The sequence below is a fragment of the Scardinius erythrophthalmus genome, assembly GCF_964197995.2.
Source record: "Scardinius erythrophthalmus genome assembly, chromosome: 16".
NCBI classification, from domain to species: Eukaryota; Metazoa; Chordata; class Actinopteri; order Cypriniformes; family Leuciscidae; genus Scardinius; species Scardinius erythrophthalmus.
Window position 1 is genome coordinate 18,403,212 of NC_138236.1, and position 19,461 is coordinate 18,422,672.

Below are 19,461 nucleotides of genomic sequence, written 5' to 3' on the forward strand. Positions count from 1 at the left end.
GAATATTAATTCAAATTCTCTACTTCTCGATGACTGAGGGGGGAAGACTTGTTCAGAACGTCTCATGATCCTCATCCATCTTGTCATCGGGGCCAGGCGCCAACCAGTCGGGCTGTTTAAAACTGACCCCCAGCACTAACGAAATAACTGGTCAATACTATCTTTGTTGCCGAAATTACTGATTGGTTAAGAGAAAGACAGAGACCAAGGTCTCACAAGAGTCCTCACGAACCAGAGCCATAAATCATCCAGTCTCCAGAAAGTCTGCTTACCAAAGACATTTTTATTGGTTAACTTAAGGAAAAACTGGTCAACGTTTGATAGTTTTGCAAGACGGATCAGTTCAGAAAATGGTACTGCTGACCCCTGCGGCCAACGGACCCCATCTTGGTCCCATGAGAGATGAACAAAACCTCTCTTCAGCAAGAACTATCCATGACCTCAGATTGGAATGTCTAAACTTTGCACACCAAAAAGACTTTACCTATCAAGATCCATAAAACTCATTCAAGAACAATTTTCAACGGACTTAAAAACATCATACATCATTCTATGTGTTTCTACGATATATATGTGTCCGTTTAATATGCTTTGATCCCATATAATTCATGTAATTGTTATAATTATAATTATTAGACGTGTGAATGTGTGAAGTGTGTACTGTTTCATATCAATGCTATCTTACGAACACAAATAGCAAGATGACGGGAATTAAATCTGTTTAAAAATGTTCATATTCTGATAATTCGAAATCATGCCTAAACTGCATCTGGTCTTTTAGTTTCATTAGAAAAACCCCTCAGGGAATACATGATTTATGACTTTGAAAACAAAGAACAGTGTCTAATTGGTCCGCTCTCTTCAGAAGGGGAGGACAAATTTTAGTTAAAAACCTTAGACCCAAAACTCTCTGGGCTCTCTCTCCAAGTTCGCTCTCGGGAGTCCAAAAGTTAGTTCGTTCAAAATGTTCTGATACAGAAGAGCTCTCAACGAGTGCAGAACAAAGACGGAGACGGCAGACGATGGTTTTAGTAACCATGTAACGTTAACAGACGAGCAGATCAACCCAAATTAATATCAGATATGGGTTAGATTCAATTTCCAGTCATCTAGCTCCTTTCCGTATCTTATTTTCTTTCTTTCTTTTGTGTTATTCTTCTTTTCCGATTGAAAGTCTCGGTTTTAAGTTAAGTTTTGCTGCAAAGTTTCGTTCCACGATTCACGGCTGCAACGCACGCTTTCAACTTCAAAGACGCATCAACCATCCGCGACCGCCAGCCACACGTGACTGGTCCTCGCCCCATCTATCCAGGCACGAGGAGACTATAACCAACGAACGAACCCTGACGCTGACCAAAGGAATTCCCAAAAGGAACGCAAAAGCAAAGACGCAAGTAGACTACCTCCAGACTAAAATCTTAACTGGTGTTTTGATAAATGTAATAACCTGTCTAAGAAACGATAGAAGGGTTAAATTAATGATTGATGGTTCGTTCAGGTCATGTCTTACAAGTGCATATAGAAATTCGGAATTTCCTTCCTCTTACCCTTAAACCCATTCTTCCCAAACTCATTCTTCTGTTTGTATTTCTTTCTTTATTACTCTCTTCCTTTCTGCAACCTGTATGAATGTGTGTGTATGCGTGCGCGTGTGTTTGTGTTAGTTGTTAGGATAATCAATAGAGTCTTGTTTGTGTTAGTTATGAGTTAGTATATAATCAATAAAGTATGGTTTGTATTTGAAAAGATATTGCTTGTGTATGTGCTTATCAGATTTATTGTCTTGAACTTCGATCAAAAGTTACCTATGCTTTTACCCTATTTCTTAATTTACTGTTAGGGGGTTATTCTTTCTTGGCCAGGAAGATATTATATTTCCTAGAGTTAATAATTGTCTATGCCTTCTGTTCATTGGATGAACTGATAAATGATCATATTATTGATTCTGTTACAGTAAATTTTGAAAATAATTAAATTATTAATTATTGATCATAATTCGTTATGAATAATAATTAATTATATTTATACGTGGGCGTATAAACGCTACAACTTTATTGTCTCCCATTCATGTATGCTAGATGTATTGTGGGGAGAACAAGTTCTTGTGCTTGAAACCACTGAATGTGCATTTTAAGCTCTTTACACAGATTGCATCTACACTCACCTAAAGGATTATTAGGAACACCTGTTCAATTTCTCATTAATGCAATTATCTAATCAACCAATCACATGGCAGTTGCTTCAATGCATTTAGGGGTGTGGTCCTGACAATCTCCTGAACTCCAAACTGAATGTCAGAATGGGAAAGAAAGGTGATTTAAGCAATTTCGAGCGTGGCATGGTCTGAGTATTTCACAATCTGCTCAGTTACTGGGATTTTCACACACAACCATTTCTAGGGTTTACAAAGAATGGTGTGAAAAGGGAAAAACATCCAGTATGCGGCGGTCCTGTGGGCGAAAATGCCTTGTTGATGCTAGAGGTCAGAGGAGAATGGGCCAACTGATTCAAGCTGATAGAAGAGCAACTTTGACTGAAATAACCACTCGTTACAACCGAGGTATGCAGAAAAGCATTTGTGAAGCCACAACACGCACAACCTTGAGGCGGATGGGCTCCACTACAACTACAAATAGGAAAAAAAGGCTACAATTTGCACAAGCTCACCAAAATTGGACAGTTGAAGACTGGAAAAATGTTGCCTGGTCTGATGAGTCTCGATTTCTGTTGAGACATTCAGATGGTAGAGTCAGAATTTGACGTAAACAGAATGAGAACATGGATCCATCATGCCTTGTTACTACTGTGCAGGCTGGTGGTGGTGGTGTAATGGTGTGGGGGATGTTTTCTTGGCACACTTTAGGCCCCTTAGTGCCAATTGGGCATCGTTTAAATGCCACGGCCTACCTGAGCATTGTTTCTGACCATGTCCATCCCTTTATGACCACCATGTACCCATCCTCTGATGGCTACTTCCAGCAGGATAATGCACCATGTCACAAAGCTCGAATCATTTCAAATTGGTTTCTTGAACATGACAATGAGTTCACTGTACTAAAATGGCCCCCACAGTCACCAGATCTCAACCCAATAGAGCATCTTTGGGATGTGGTGGAACGGGAGCTTCGTTCCCTGGATGTACAGTGCATCCCACAAATCTCCATCAACTGCAAGATGCTATCCTATCAATATGGGCCAACATTTCTAAAGAATGCTTTCAGCAACTTGTTGAATCAATGCCACGTATAATTAAGACAGTTCTGAAGGCGAAAGGGGGTCAAACACAGTATTAGTATGGTGTTCCTAATAATCCTTTAGGTGAGTGTATATTCACTTGCCTGCAATAAGGCAATCAACATGTTAATCTTAACTCTAAATCCAATGATCACATGTGTATATCTATTTAATGTTACACTAAACGTTTGGTGTAAAATTTTGCAATGCTGTGCCAAATCATTTAAATGTTTTGATGACATCTAGTGGTATCATATGGTAGTGCTGCCACTTATCTACAGATAAAACAACTTTTCACATGTAACAGATAATCAAGAAAATAATCTAAGTTTTCTTATGGATATCTAAAGTGAGAATTAAATCAAAGATTAATCGGGTTTTAACATTTGGTGGTACGGTAACTTGTGTATTGGTGCCTCTGGCAGATGCTGTTGGAAGTTGTGGCATCTCCGGTGACGAACCTGGTTTTGAGAGGCACGTGCCACTGGAAGTTGTGGTCTATTCAGATTAATTTTGAGGCATTTGCAGTTGGCACTTGCCACTTGGAGTTACAGCACAATAGTGATGTGACAACTAACAATAGAGTTTAGAAGCTTGTGTCAAAAAAGTTATATGTTCAAATAATAATAATACATTTGATTTATAATGTGCTTTTCTAAAATCCAAAACACTACAAACAATAGCAAATAAAACATAAAATGCAAAAGTACAAAAATAATACAATACAAAGAAACTATATATCATAAAATACTAATCATTACAGTAGCCTACAACTAAACAAAACAATAGAATACCAGTCATGTCAATCTGTGTAAGCAATTTTAAATATATGAGTTTTTGTAAACTGGAAACTGGCTAATGTGGGAGCAACAGTAAAGGGGGTTGCACACCAGACGAGAAGCGCAGCGCCACATCGCGCAGCGCCACATCTTTAAAATTCGAACACATTATTTTCTATGAGTGTACACACACCGGCGGTGCCATTCGCCGTCTGTCCGTAGCGCCCAGCTATGGCTCAGGACCTTGTTCAAAATCCTGCTGCGCCACAGAGCACCATTTGCATAGTTTTATATTAAATTTACATTTATTTGTCTCAAATCGTCATTAATATATGACTTCACTCTGTGCTGCAATATACATTTAGTTCACTTTCGAGAGGTCGCTCCTATTGCGTAAGTAGCTTACGCTATGGGAAAACTCCTTTTCAAGCCCCTGCTTCGCTGATCTGAGGACGCCGGCTTCCTTCGCCGCCTTCAGCCCGCTGTTCTGCTGAGCCATCCGGCGCACCATATCCTTTTTGCTGTGCTCGCTCTGCGACACTTTCTAAAAGAGGAAAATTTCCACGGGCGTTGTTTCAAATTTTTCCCTTTGCTCGAGCCGCACAAGAAAAAGCGCCGTTTGCAAAGGATGCCTGAGTGGACAGAGACCAGCGATTTCACACCGAGGTGCTCAACCTTTGGAGAAGGGTGCTGTCGAAACAGTCTCCCCCTCACAAAACGAGTCGGGTTTTTACAGTCGCTATTTCCTCGTCCCGAAAAGGGATGGCGGTCTCCGACCGATTCTAGATCTCAGACACTTGAACAAAGCACTGAGCGAGCGCCAGTTCATAATGCTGACGACCAAACATATCCTCGAGCAAATTCGCCCGGGGGATTGGTTTTTCTCAGTGGATCTAAAAGATGCTTATATTCATATCCAAATATCGCCTCATCAGAGGCCATTTCTGAGATTCACTTTCGAGGGACAAGCTTACCAGTACACAGTACTACCATTCGGCCTATCGTTGGCCCCCCGTACATTCACGAAGTGTATGGATGCAGCACTTTCCCCCCTGAGACAGCAGGGAGTGCGAATACTGAACTACCTCGATGATTGGCTGGTTATAGCACAATCAGAGGCACAGTTAATAACTCACAGATCTAAACAGATTTAAACATGCACTTGAGTGTGTTTGTGTGTGTTTTGTGCTGGCTAAGTCACAGTCTATGACAGGGTTAAATTGTAAATTTTGTGTTTGATTGAAGCGCTCACACTATGATGTTTCTGTTATTAGTGGTATGTTGAGAAATCAGGGGCCCTCTGATTTTCCAACCACCCCAAAACAATCAGAAAGTTTGAAAATTTTGAAATTTAATAGAATTTGCATTATCAAATTTTGACTGTAGCCATTCATATATATTACAGTGTTTTTCCATGAGTTGTCAGAGTGTTGTGAATAATGTGTAGTAATCGATTGTCGAGTTCAAGCGCGTGATCATAGGTAACTAAACCTATGCGCGTGAACTCGGCAATCGACTACTTTGGACTTCAACCGAAAACAGGATGTAAACACAGGTATTTGCGCTGGCTTAAATAACATCATTTTTATACATATCTTTCACATCTACTGCAGTCAGATTCACTCGTGTTCACTCAGAAGGAATCACTCACATTTTCTGTGCACTTGTAATGACACATCAAGGATGTTAAGAGGCTAAAAGCAGGTTTAGTACTTGCCCCATTGAAGTCAACAGGGTGCAAATTTTAAAAATAGAATAACTTGGTGTAGGCAACACCGATTTTTGTCGTTGTTCTCTGTATTGACAGCACTCCAAATGTACATAAAAATGAGCTCAATGTTAAAATTGACCGGAGTTCTCCTTTAAGTCGTGGCCACGAGATCATTTTGTTGAGGTAACGACATCATTATGTCGTGGCCACGCGATGCAAAGTCATGGCCTCGAGATCATATGTTGAGGGAACGATATATTTTTCTCGTGGCCACGACTTCATATTTTGAGAGAACGACATCTATTTGTCGTGGCCACGAGTTGAGGGAGCCACAGCGGCCAATACTGTAACCGTACCATAGCATAGACTGGGCTACAGCAGAGATGGAGATGACAGAAGAAATAACATTTTACTTTTAATTAGGAATGTCATATAAAGATATAGTGGCTGTATAAAAAGTTATATAGTTATATAAAAAGGCTGTTCTTGTAACATATGAAATATGATTTTCAAAAGACAAGTTACAATCTAATATAACACCCAGGTCTTTTACTGTAGAGGATAAAGTAACAGGACACCCTACTATGTTAAAGTTGTATTGTAAGAGGTTTTGTGGGCGGTTTTTTGAACCGATAAGTATTACCTCTGTCTTATCTGGATTTAATAAAAGAAAATTGCGCGTCATCCAATCTTTTATATCTTTAACACACTCTGTCAATTTGGATAATTTAGCGTTTTCATCCGGCCGTGATGAAATATATAGTTGAGTTTATTCAGCATAACAATGGAAACTAATTCCATATTTCCTTATAATATTTCCAAGTGGCAGCATATATATTGAGAATAATAGAGGGCCTAACACAGATCCTTGCGGCACTCCATAGTTTACTGAAGTTATGATCGATTTTTCTCCATTTAAATAGACAAAATGGTAGCGGTCTGATAAGTATGATCTGAACCAGCTTAATGCTTGTCCTTGAACACCAGTATAATTTTGTAGTCGATCTAAGAGTATTGTATGATCTATAGTATCGAACGCAGCACTAAGATCAAGTAAATCATTTGTGATTTTAACGAGCGCAGTTTCAGTGCTATGGTGCGGCCTGAACCCAGACTGAAACTTTTCATAGGTGTCATTTTCTTGCAAGAAAGAGCCCAGTTGGGCAGACACAACTTTTTCTAATATTTTGGACATAAATGGAAGATTTGAAATGGGTCTATAGTTTGCTGGGTTATTTGGGTCTAATTGTGGTTTCTTAATGAGAGGTTTTATAACTGCCAATTTAAATGTTCTTGGAACATGACCTAAAGTTAAAGATGAGTTAATAATATTGAGGAGAGGCTCTTCCACTATAGGTAACACTTTTTTCAATAGTTTAGTTGGTATGGGATCTAATAAAGATGTTGTTGTTTTAGAGGAAATGATAAGTTTATTTAACTCTTTTTGTTCTATAGTTGTAAAGCACTGTAATTGTTCTTGAGGGGCGATAATTGAGGCTGAATTATAAGGCGTGATTGAGGATTGAACGTTTACAATTGTGGATCTGATGTTTTCTATTTTCTCAGTGAAAAAATTCATGAAATCATTACTACTAAACTGTAACGGGATATTTTGTTCAGGAGACATCTGTTTATTTGTTAGTCTAGCCACGGTGTTAAATAAGAACCTAGGATTGTTTTGGTTGTTTTCTATTAGTTTGCGGAGGTGCTCAGCCCTGGCCGCTTTTAGGGCCTTTTTATAGCGTGACATACTGTCTTTCCAAGCGATTCTAAAAACCTCAAAATTAGTTTGTTTCCATTTACGCTCTAAATTACGGGTTTCTCTCTTTAGAACACGCGTAGTCTTGTTGTACCATGGTGCTTTAATTTTCTCTCTGACCTTTTTTAGTCTCATAGGTGCAACAATATCCAATTTTCCAGAGAGAATGGTGCTCATAGTGCTGGTTAGTTCGTCTAGTTCATCTGTTTGTTTGGGTTCAGGCAGCAGCTGAGACAGATCCGATAAGCAATTTGAAAAATGATCTATGGTGGATGGAAGGATTGTTCTGCCTAATCGATAACGTGGTGCTAGTGTAGTGTTGCTTTCGTCAACGAAAATTATGACGAAATATTGTCGTCAACGAACCGTTATCACCTGACGAAAACGAGACGAGACTAGACGTAAATGCATGGTCATGTGACGATGACTAAAAAAAAAATTTGACATGCAAGTACAAATGTAGGCTATTTGTCCTACAGCGTTTTTCTACTTTACCACAGTAAAGAATACGAATATAATAGGCCTAATTAAAAGCAAACCAAAGAAACGTTTATCCCTTTAGAAAACGTGAGACGTGAGTGAAGATTTGGGAAAAGAAACAAGAGTGCAGGGATTCACGATTTTTGGATATTCGATTAGTTTATTTAATTAAAGAATATCAAATAGGTTGTGCGATTATTCTCTAAAATAAAATCTCCATGTTCTGGCGCTGATGCGGTGACGCGACCAGAGACGCTGCCAATAATATACAGCTGTCACAAAGAACCGGCAAAAGTAATGATTATGAATGTGTCAAATATATCAATGAGACATTTTAATAGAATAACTAATGGAGTAATATTGTTAAATTCGCTGATAATCGGGTGACCAGATCGCAAACCAGAATTTAAAGCCGACAAAGCTATGGGTTCACGCACAACTCTCTCATTCGTCGTGACGTTATAACATTTCGTCTCGTCTCGTTTTGGTCAACGAAAATGAAGAGACATTTTAGCATAGTTTTTATTTTGTAAACCACATTTAGTCTCGTTTTTATTCGTCAACGATATTGCATTATACATGTATTTTAGTCATCGTCACATGACCATGCATTTACGTCTAGTCTCGTCTCGTTTTCGTCAGGTGATAACGGTTCGTTGACGACAATATTTCGTCATAATTTTCGTTGACGAAAGCAACACTACGTGGCGCAGCATGATATATTACCGGGTTATGTAATATGCAAGTTACCATGTAATGGTCAGTTACATCATCACTTTGCGGAATGATATCTATATCGGTTGGATCGGTTCCATGTGATATAATTAAATCGAGTGTATGATTAAGACGATGAGTTGGTCCGGTAACGTTTTGCTTAACCCCAAAGGAGTTTAATAAATCTATAAACGCAGCCCCTAACGTATCATTTTGATTATCTACGTGTATGTTAAAATCTCCAACAATTAATACTTTATCGACATTGACCAATAGATCTGAGAGAAAATTTGCAAATTCTTTTAGGAAATCAGCGTAAGGCCCTGGCGGTCTATATACGGTAGCCAAGGCTAAAGATAAAAGGGATGTTTTTCTATCATCTAAGAGCGTAACATTTAGTACAAGTACTTCAAATGAAATAAACTTATAACCAGTTTTCTGAGTAACATTGAGAATATCTCTATAGATTGTTGCAACACCGCCGCCACGACCAATCAGACGGGGCTCGTGCTTATAGGAGTATCCTGATGGAGTGATATGGACTCATTTAGACCGAAATAATCATTTGGTTTAAGCCAGGTTTCAGTAAGGCAAAGTACATCGATGCTATTATCTGTGACTATTTCATTTACAATAACTGCCTTAGGTGTGAGTGATCTAATGTTTAAAAGACCTAGCTTTAGAAATTGTTTTTGTTTACTAATAGCAACATTTTCTGTTTTAATAACAATTAGATTTTTCCTAGATCCTGCAGTAGATTTATTATTTGATCGCACTAAATGAGGAATAGACACAGTTATGCAATGTTCTACACTAGTATTTATATCAGTTAATTTGGTGCAGCAGAGACTATGATTTGGAATTTTGGTTACTAGTCAAAAGGTATTTAACATTTTGGAGATGTTATCTGACAGAAGATCCGATCCGAATCTGTTTGGGTGTAAGCCATCAGCACGGAAAAGCCTAGGATGCTCCCAAAACAGATTCCAATTATTTACAAAGAGCAGTTTCTGCGTGCAGCTCAAATGTGTCCTCACCTGCACCAAAAGGTAGACTACATACATCTGATATATTCGCCATTTTAACAGATGGACAGTAAGTTAGCAACGACACTACCAGTGATGCTATCAATTAATACTAATTTCTGACAAACGTCTTAGATATAATCCGTCTTTTTAGTGGTACGGGTGTAGAGTAGACGCACGATAGGTGAAAAATGTTTGTAAGTGAGTGTTGAGAAGACGCGTTCAGCCGTGATCCCCGGGAGTAACCTATAAGTATAAGAGTATCCAGCGTTGGATCACTAACAGGCTTGAGACACGTCTGCTCAACAATCCGCGTTGTAACTATGAGGTTTGAGCAGTAGTGCTTCTCAGTGAGGAAAAGTAGAAAATGTTTGCTGTAAGTAAGTTTAAAGAGTAAAATCAAGAATTATAAATCAAATCGATGGAGCTCCAAAGACAACAACGCGTTCAGACGCGACGCATGCGCATTCGACAACAGGAAGTTGTGTTTCACACGTATTCACACGTACACAATCAAAGATACTTTAATAGCCCCCATGGAATTGCATCTACCTGAATTTAATTCGTTTTACTTCAGAAGAGGTTTTGGCCACCATTAAAGATGTTAGTCGACACACTTTACTTCTCTTATAATAGCTTTGGATTGGCCAAGCCCGTGGTGTCCCGCGTACACTTATCTGAAGTAACACTAAATTAAAACAGAAGTAAAACAGACGCACCCAGATTTAGGTTGGTCCAGCAGCATTTTGCTCTTCTAAACGGAAATAACTCGTCTTTACAAACCAAGTACACTAGAATCCATGCCCGAATATTAGTAGTCACTAATCTGACGCAAAAATTGCGGTAACATACCAATCTGTTTCTACTTGGGAAAATAATTGCAGAGTAATTCAGAATGAATTCAGACGTAACAATTTATACACTTTGTTCAAAGTTCAGAGTTACTGCGTTCTCTGAAGAGTCTCGGGAACTTTGAATATGAAAAGGTTTTTGTTTCAGGATTGATGAGATGCATGTTCGCTGTTTCTCTTTTTAGATTTCAAATGTCTTGTGAATCACATTGTACGTAGCCACGTGGCAATTCTATGCTCCTGTACATGGTTTTACTGCAGCTATATCGAAAATAGCAGAGTTTTCCACCAAGGAGACAAACAAATTCAACATAGACACACGTGACAATTAATTCAGGTGACACAAGTTACGTGGCCTAGAATGCATAGCATCTACAACCTTTAAAACTAAGTGTTTCATACAGTACTTACAGTAAAGTAATCATGTGTTTTAAAGAATAAACTTAACTAGCCTATATGCACATGTAGTGGCACAAACAACTATAAAGTGTGTTCGAGCACAATGTGTTAAGCACAATAACAAATTTGAAAATACAAACAGAATCATTGCAAACATGTTTTTTAGTCCCATTGCTGTTTAGTGGTTTGGGAGACATGGACTTAGTATTTAGCTTAGCCTTAAGATCTGCAATGGTTTCCTTATGATTTTTAACCTGTGCATCATATCATCCTGTTTTTCTCAACCTTGCTTTTCATAAACAAATGCATCGACTTGCCTTTTCGTTTATCAAATCACATGCTTTCCAATTGTTTACAAACTTAGAATTTTCATTCTGTCCTTTGTTCATTCTCATCACGTGTTGCTAGTTTGTTGCAACAAAGCCAATACAACAATGGAGAAAACATGCTGATTTTAAAACTTTAGGCTCTAATTTACAGCTCTTCATTGAGTACCAGAAAATAATTTGGAAGATGTTATTCCAATTTACGTTTCATTTCTTGTTGCGTAGGCAAACAAGGAGATCTTTAAAAATTACAAGGGTTTTTCATTCCTCATCTGCGCTGCCGCTATCATGTCCCTGCCGTGTGTTTTGTGTCTAATTCTCAAGTTTTATCGGAATTTTTCGGTGTCCGTCTGACTGGGTATTCCGACCCATATTATAAATGTGTATATATAGGATGTGTCTGTTTATCCCTCAACACTTCTAAATAGGCAAAAAGAATTGACTTACCACAACGGCGGAAGAAAGAGATGTTCAAACCTCTTGATGTAAATCAATTGTAACAATTTATTATGTCAGGTAAATGTATCATGCCAATTTCATAATCAGTTCAAGGATAATCAATACAATAACATCAAATGCTCTGGAATAAAGAGAAAAGATGCAAACCTAACAGTTATCTCTTAACTCTTAAAAACCTTATTACCTTTTGTTTTACTTATTTGGAAATGAGACATGTGTACCAGTCGCACTGAGACATTTCAAATGATACCAAACATGTATAATTCTCTATGATATTCACATTTAACCATTTAGATTCTTGGGTGAGTTTTTGAGCATGATAGTAGAGAAGAACTGGTATTTTGAACTAATTGTAGTAACAAAAAGCAGTTGAAGGATGACGTGCATAATCAGTTATTTTTCTGAATTCAATATAATTAATCGGACTCCATTTTAGTTTTTATCTTTTATCCTCTGATTTTTTGTGAAAAAAAGAACTGATTGGTTCTATTGCATTAATAATGTTTATTTTTTACTGTTCTTCTTTTAGTGATTGTGCCAAGACTGCTTCCTCTCTGGTCATCTTGGTGCTTTGCTTTCTTTTGCTAGTGAGTTAATCTTAAGAAATCACTCGTATCACTTCCCTATGTCTGACTACACGAGTTCAATGCCAAATAACTACATCTATCTTCAGCTTTCTGGGATAGGCCTATAGATGTGTATTGTTAATGAAAAGAGCTGTACATTCTAAGTTTATATTCATTCATTTACAATCAATGTTATTCTTAGAATTAATTATAACAATTTATAAAGAAGCAATTTATTGTCAAACTCTTTAGTAATGTTAGATTCACACATTCTCTGTGGAGGTTAATGCAAATATTTGCCATATCTGAGTCTTTTCAATGTTATTAATACTATGGTCTATAAAATAATCTAACCTTGAAATGTTATTTTTAATATAAATCACAAAACAGTTCTGCTAGTAATCAGTTTAATAAATATGACTAAAAAATGTGTTTGAATGTGAATGTAATATATATGTAAATTTGCATTGCATACAAATTTGCCAGATGAAAACTGCAAACTCCGAAACCGCCCACTGTCTGAGTTTGGCCCTGTCCCAAATGGCACACTTCATATGCACTTTCTGTCTTGTGGAGTTACAATGGCTGACGTGTCCGCATGTCCATTAAATCCACCGTTGGGTGTCCAATTAGTCATTTTAGGTCTCAGAAGGGTGCTCGCAGGCGCCCCTTTTGTAGTCGATATGCGGCAGCAGACTACTTCCCGAAAGTCAAAGCGGCGTTACATCACAAAAGTGCACTTGTGGGAAGACCGCAAGTGTTTAGGGTGCCATTTGGGACAGGGCCTCTATCATGAAAAGGAGCCTATGCACCCTGGTTTGGCCTGCAATTAAAACCACCTGCAAGATTTTAGTTCCATCTAGTGGCATATGGTGGAGCTGCTACTTGTCTGCAGGTGAACAAGAGGACATACACATTATGTTAGATATGATGAAAAATATCACAAGGAAGGTTTTCTGATAAACAGCATAACAATAAAAACTACTTGAGAATTCAGAAAGAAAACATTTGCACTAACTTTGGCTTAAGTGCTCAGTCAAGTGGTGATTGGTTTAATAATGCCACGACACAACCGTTACCATAGAAATAATAACAAGGAATTATATATTTATTGTAACAGAAACATTTCTATGAAATGTTAAAATCCCTTTGAACTTATGATTCCAGAATTTCAGCTTCCTAACTAACAAAAAAAACTTCGGTCAAATCGGTTTCTCTGCTTTATTGACATCTTGACCAAACTTTAATTCATACTTGGATTTGGTCAACATGTGACTTTTTTTCTCTTCACAGTTCATCCTTCCATTCACTCTCACTCTTTCACAATATCTGGTAAAGTATAATCTAGTATGAAACAAATCAATGAAGGCATGAGATACCTACATCACAAAAAGCTGCATGAAATCTCAGCAGATGGCAGTAGAGCTCCGATTCTGTCATACGTTTTTCCGCAAAATGCAAGACCTTGAAAAACAGTGACGCGAACTTGGTGATAAGTAAAACTCCAGGCAGTCACTCTCAATAGACTTAAATCAAATTTAGATGATTTTGCCTTTTTAGTGTCTTACTACCTTGTAAAAGTTTAAACCAGCTAAAGATAATTACTTTGTTTTTTATTCTGGTCTCCCAGCCTGTTCAGCTGACAATTTCCCAAAACCCCTTTAAAACCAGCAAACCAGACCAGCCTGATCTGACTGGGAGACTAGCTAAAACCAACTTTAAACACTACATGAATGCACAGTTACACTGAAATGTAAAGACATATAAGGCACAAACACTAGTCTATACAACCTAGACTGATTTGTTAAATGAAAAACATGCAATTTGTGTTCCTTTTCGCCACACATTGAATATTTCACAGGTCAGCAAATGTTCAACAGTATCCCTGAGGATTGTTTATGGACTGCCATACCTAAACCTGAATATGTGACCTCAGGTTGGTTGAGGAAACCCCCAGCTGGGTATGGATGAAGTGGGAATCTCCCTTCTCAACTTGAGCAGCTTCTCACTGCGCTGACCCTCAGTTTCTATGTCATCCTGCAATCCAGTTACATGGATTATTTAAACGATGTTTTTACTAGCTTTCTGGGCCTTAAAAGTTGCAAAGACGTTGCTGTCTATGGGTGGTTCAGAAACCTCTCAGAGTTCATCAAAAATACCTTCATTTGTGTTCTGAAGATGAACAAAGGTCTTACAGGTTTGGAACGACATGAGGGTGAATAATTAATGGCAGAATTTTCACTAATCCTTTAACTGAAAACAACTTGCACTGACATATCTTAAAATATGTGACTGCCACTGTTTTGTCTCAAGATGCACAGCAGTATTATTATTATTTTTTTATGATACATTTTTATAAAAGCTGCTTAAATACCCTAATTTTATTAAGACCTAGACCTGGCTAAAGCTAAGCCCTGTATGGAAACCAGGGCAATGTTGTTCATACCAGTAGTCAGCTTAATAAATACTGTCAAGTCAAGGTTAGTGACACAATTCAGTCGATATATATGAATGGCAAAAATGCCAATGACTAACTTCTGAACAAACTCAAGGTGCTGCCTTTTCCTGGTACTGCAAGCTGAACTCATAGGAGGAGGCAAACAGTGCTGCCAGGCCAGTGATGAAGTTAGGCAGTGATCCTTTCACACACACCTTGACTTTCCAAACTTAATATCCAGCACTAGTTGATAGAATGCTAAAATGCACTGGCATATAATTTTGTTTGTTTTAAGTATAAACTCACTTAATTTTGACTTATTCTTTCAGAAAACAAGACAATTTTTACTTGTCTATTAAATGCTTCTTCATATAAGAATTTTAGATATCTGGACTGGAAACAAGATAAAAACACTAATTAAGAAAAACATATTTTGCAGTGGGGTGAGTAAATTATGGCTTTTCATTTTAGGTTTAAACTACCCCTTTAATGTTTACATACCTGGAAATAAGGCGTGGACTCTCTGGCAAATGTAGATTGCTGGACATCAGCGTTGCAAATTCCTGAAACAATTTTTAAAAAGGACAGCACAATCATGATCAGCAGAACCAAAACATAAAACATATTACAGATTAATGAGATTTGCTGAATAATCTCTACTGAAGGATAACACCGTCTAACTTCTATTTGAAGTGTGGGAGTAGTTGACCATGGCATGGCAATCAGGAATAGGCCTACTACATTTGAAAACAGCATAGGAACATGGATTTTCATGTGCTGGCAAAATTTTGAAAACGATTCAAAAGCACGATCACAGAACTGACAGCATTTGATAGCATTTTTTTTACCACATAGACTATAACTATAATAACACTACTTAAAAGCACTTACATAAACACTGGACATCAGATTACAAAGCCTGAAACGAAATATATATATATCAAAAGCATGTCATGCAAATAGCATGTTGCCTATTATGTGATATGTCGAAGTTACTTGTGTTGTGGCAAAAAAACAATAATTAAACAATCCTCATCACTGCATAAGAGACACCAAGAATCAAATTGCATTGTAAAAGATATTTATTCTCCTCCATGAGGCTTAGTCACAAAATCACAGCAGCTACCCCGACGTGAGCAAGACCTGACACCCAGCCCAGGAAATTCCCTTCTTATACTCCTTTTTCAAGGTCTTTTCTCTGTAGTTTTCCACTCACATCTACCCAGCCACATCTAGCTGATTTAATAGAATGACCCCTTTAACCCCCCTTGGCTAAATTATCTTCCATACCTAATTGTTAAAGGTACTTAATCATTTGTCTTACTGTGTGTGTCTTGCTTACGTCAGGTGTACAAACATACATATATCCTGTACACATTCCACAAATATAGACATGTGACACATTATGTTGCAATATATGTTGAAGATCAATGGAAATACAATTTTTCCCATTAGCCTACACTTGGTAAACAGGAGCTAGTGCGGACACGGAGGTGGTTGGCGGATTTCTAGCGGGAGACAGCTGTGGGTGCTCTTTGCGGATGAGTGTTCGGGCGCTGGCACCGGAGGGAGTGGCTCCGTGTGCCTGCGTCGACCGGGCTGCGGCCGGGGTTGCGCCCGCGGATGGCCCGGCGGACTGCTGGAGCGACCTGGCCCGGAGTTGCGCCCTTCTTTTCGCGGATTCTTCTGTCGACGAGGCGGAAGAGGCCATACTGGAGAACTGATTCGCTGACCATACCACAACTATAGTTGCCTACAAACTATTTATCAAAATTTGGAAAAAATTCTCAACTCTTTTAAACTAAACAGTGAGGTGCTTATTTATGGAGATACTGATGTTAATTGGTTAAATAAATCCAGTAGGAAACAACTCAAAGAACTAACATCAAAATATGACTTTCATCAATTTGTAAATGGACCCACTCGCTTGACAAAAACATCACAGACAGCAATAGATTTAGCTTTCTCAAATAAGGCGGAAAGAGTCTTAAAAACATACAATCTGGTGTTTGGCTTACCAGATCATAACATGATATTAATTTCCAGAAAACGTCTAAATGAATATAAATATGACCGAAAGGCAACCAAGTTAATAAGTCTATTAAACTGGAATATTTCCAGATGCTTGGAAAAAGGCACTGGTTAAACCCATCTTTAAGTCCGGGAATACCACAGACCAGGGGCGTAATTTGTGGGGGGGTTGGGGGGGAGATAACCCCCCCCAATATTTAAATCTATGCATTACAACCCCCCCAATGTTTATACCATGATCACATGAAAAATATGCAGAGCCAAACTTTAACCCCCCCAATGTTCAAACCAAATCTACGCCCTTGGCACAGACGTTAGTAACTATCGACCAATAAGTCTAGTTCCGGTAATGTCAAAAATAGAAAAAATAGTTTCAAAACAGCTAACTCAATATTTAGAAACACACCAGTAAGAGTTCAGATGCAAAAGCCTCTAAGTGCCATCTGAAATTTTCTTCTAGAATGAACATTTTTATCAAGCTCGTATGTTTAAGTTCAGTAATTTCACTTAAATGGCAATGCAAATTACCTATTAGGCTAATTGTCATTTAAGTGAAATCACTTAAATTAAATATACAAGATTTATAAAAATTATCATTCTAGAAGAAAATTTCAGATGGCACTTAGAGGCTTTTGCATCTGAACTCTTCATATACACCCTCAACAGTATGGTTTCAGACAGAACCATTCCACTGAATCAGCCATCTGCGCATTATTGGAAAATATTGTGCAGCCACTTGATAAAGGAAACATCATGGGTGCAGTATTCCTGGACTTTAAGAGGGCATTCGATACAGTAAACCATAGCGTCTTATCTCAAAACTGTCATCTTATAATACGTCACACCAGGCATTATCATGGTTTGAGTCATACTTACAGGGCAGAGAACAATGTGTAGTTATTGATCATGTAAAATTAAGACCGGAATCCCTCAGGGAACCATACTGGGGCCTGTTCTCTTCAGCCTGTATGTGAACGAGCTGCCTGAAGTGTGTCCTGAAGTTGGCCTCCAGATGTATGCCAATGACACTGTGGTTTATGTGTCCAGCAAAAGCCCTGTTGTTATCGGCCGTACACTGACCAAACGTCTTGAGAAAGTGTTTAATTGGCTAAACAAATCATGTTTAACACTTGAGGAAAACTAAATCTATGTGTTTTTCTATAACAAGAACGCGGATAATAAATGATCTTAACATTAAAATGAATGGTGAACTCATTGATCAGGTAGTAGAACAAGAAAAATATTTAGGAGTGATTTTAGATTCTCAGCTAAATTTTAAAGGACAATTTTAACATTGAGCTCTTTTTTTTTTTTTGTAAATTTGGAGTGCTGTCAGTACAGAGAACAACGACAAAAATCGGTGTTGCCCACACCGTGTTATCCTCTTTTTAAAATTTGCACCCTGTTGACTCAAATGGGGCAAGTTTTAAAACTGCTTTTAGCCTCTTAACATCCTTGATGTGTCATTAAAAGTGCACCAGCCATGTGAGTGATTCCTTTAGAGTTAACACGGGTGAATCTGACTGCAGTAGATGTGAAAGATATGAATAAAAGTGATATTAATTCAGCCAGCGCACATACCTGTATTCTCTTCCTGTTTTCGGTCGAAGTTCACAGTAGTCGATTGTCGAGTTCACGCGCATGATAACCTATGCGCGTGAACTTAACCCTCATTGGTGCATACGTCACAGCTGCCTCCCCATAGGTTGCAGCAGTTGCCGCAGAGCAGCCAATAGGCGTGTGAGCTGCCTCGCCTAGGTCTGGTAGCTGCAGCAAATGCGTTTTAAATTATAGAAAAATTAAGGATAATTTTTGGCTCCAATCTTCTCAAGAAAAGGGGTTTTCCCGAAGCGTAAGCTAGCTTACGCAACACGAGAGTACTTTCGTAAGAAATAGTCATTTACAAAACATTCATAAATGATTAGCAAGTGATATACTAACATTTTATGTATGTTTTGTAAATTCTGTTACTAGTCATTAACCAAGTGATTAGTAAATTATTAACTAATTATTTACGAAACATGACTATAGACTATAGAAGACAGCTGTCTATACCCTCACCAGTCAGCACTTACACTGCACTACACACTACACTACACATAAGACAGCTGTCTATACCCTCACCAGTCAGCACTTACACTGCACTACACACTACACTACACATAAGACAGCTGTCTATACCCTCACCAGTCAGCACTTACACTGCAGCACACACTACAGTGTTCAACACCTGTTATAGATGTGTAAACGCATGAATAAATCATTTACAACACTTTCTGCATCCCCTAATCTAAAGTGTAAACTATTCATTACTTGTAAATGTTTAACACTTCATTCGTAGATTACCACTTCAAGAATCAGTAAGGCATAAGATCTACTAATGTTATCTACGAATGATGTGTAACACATTTACAAGTGATGAATAGTTTACACTTTAGATTAGGGGACGCAGAAAGTGTTGTAAATTATTTATTAAGGCGTTTACACATCATTGTGTTATTACCTGTTACAAATGATCTGTACGTGTATACAAGGCATTTACAACACTTTCTGCACCCTCAATTGCTACATGCATACATACATAAAAAAAAAACATTTAACATAATTTATTAAACATTTCTGAAACGCATATTCATGTTTTATAAATGATTAGTTAATCATTAACCAGTCACTTTATTTTGAATTTGAAT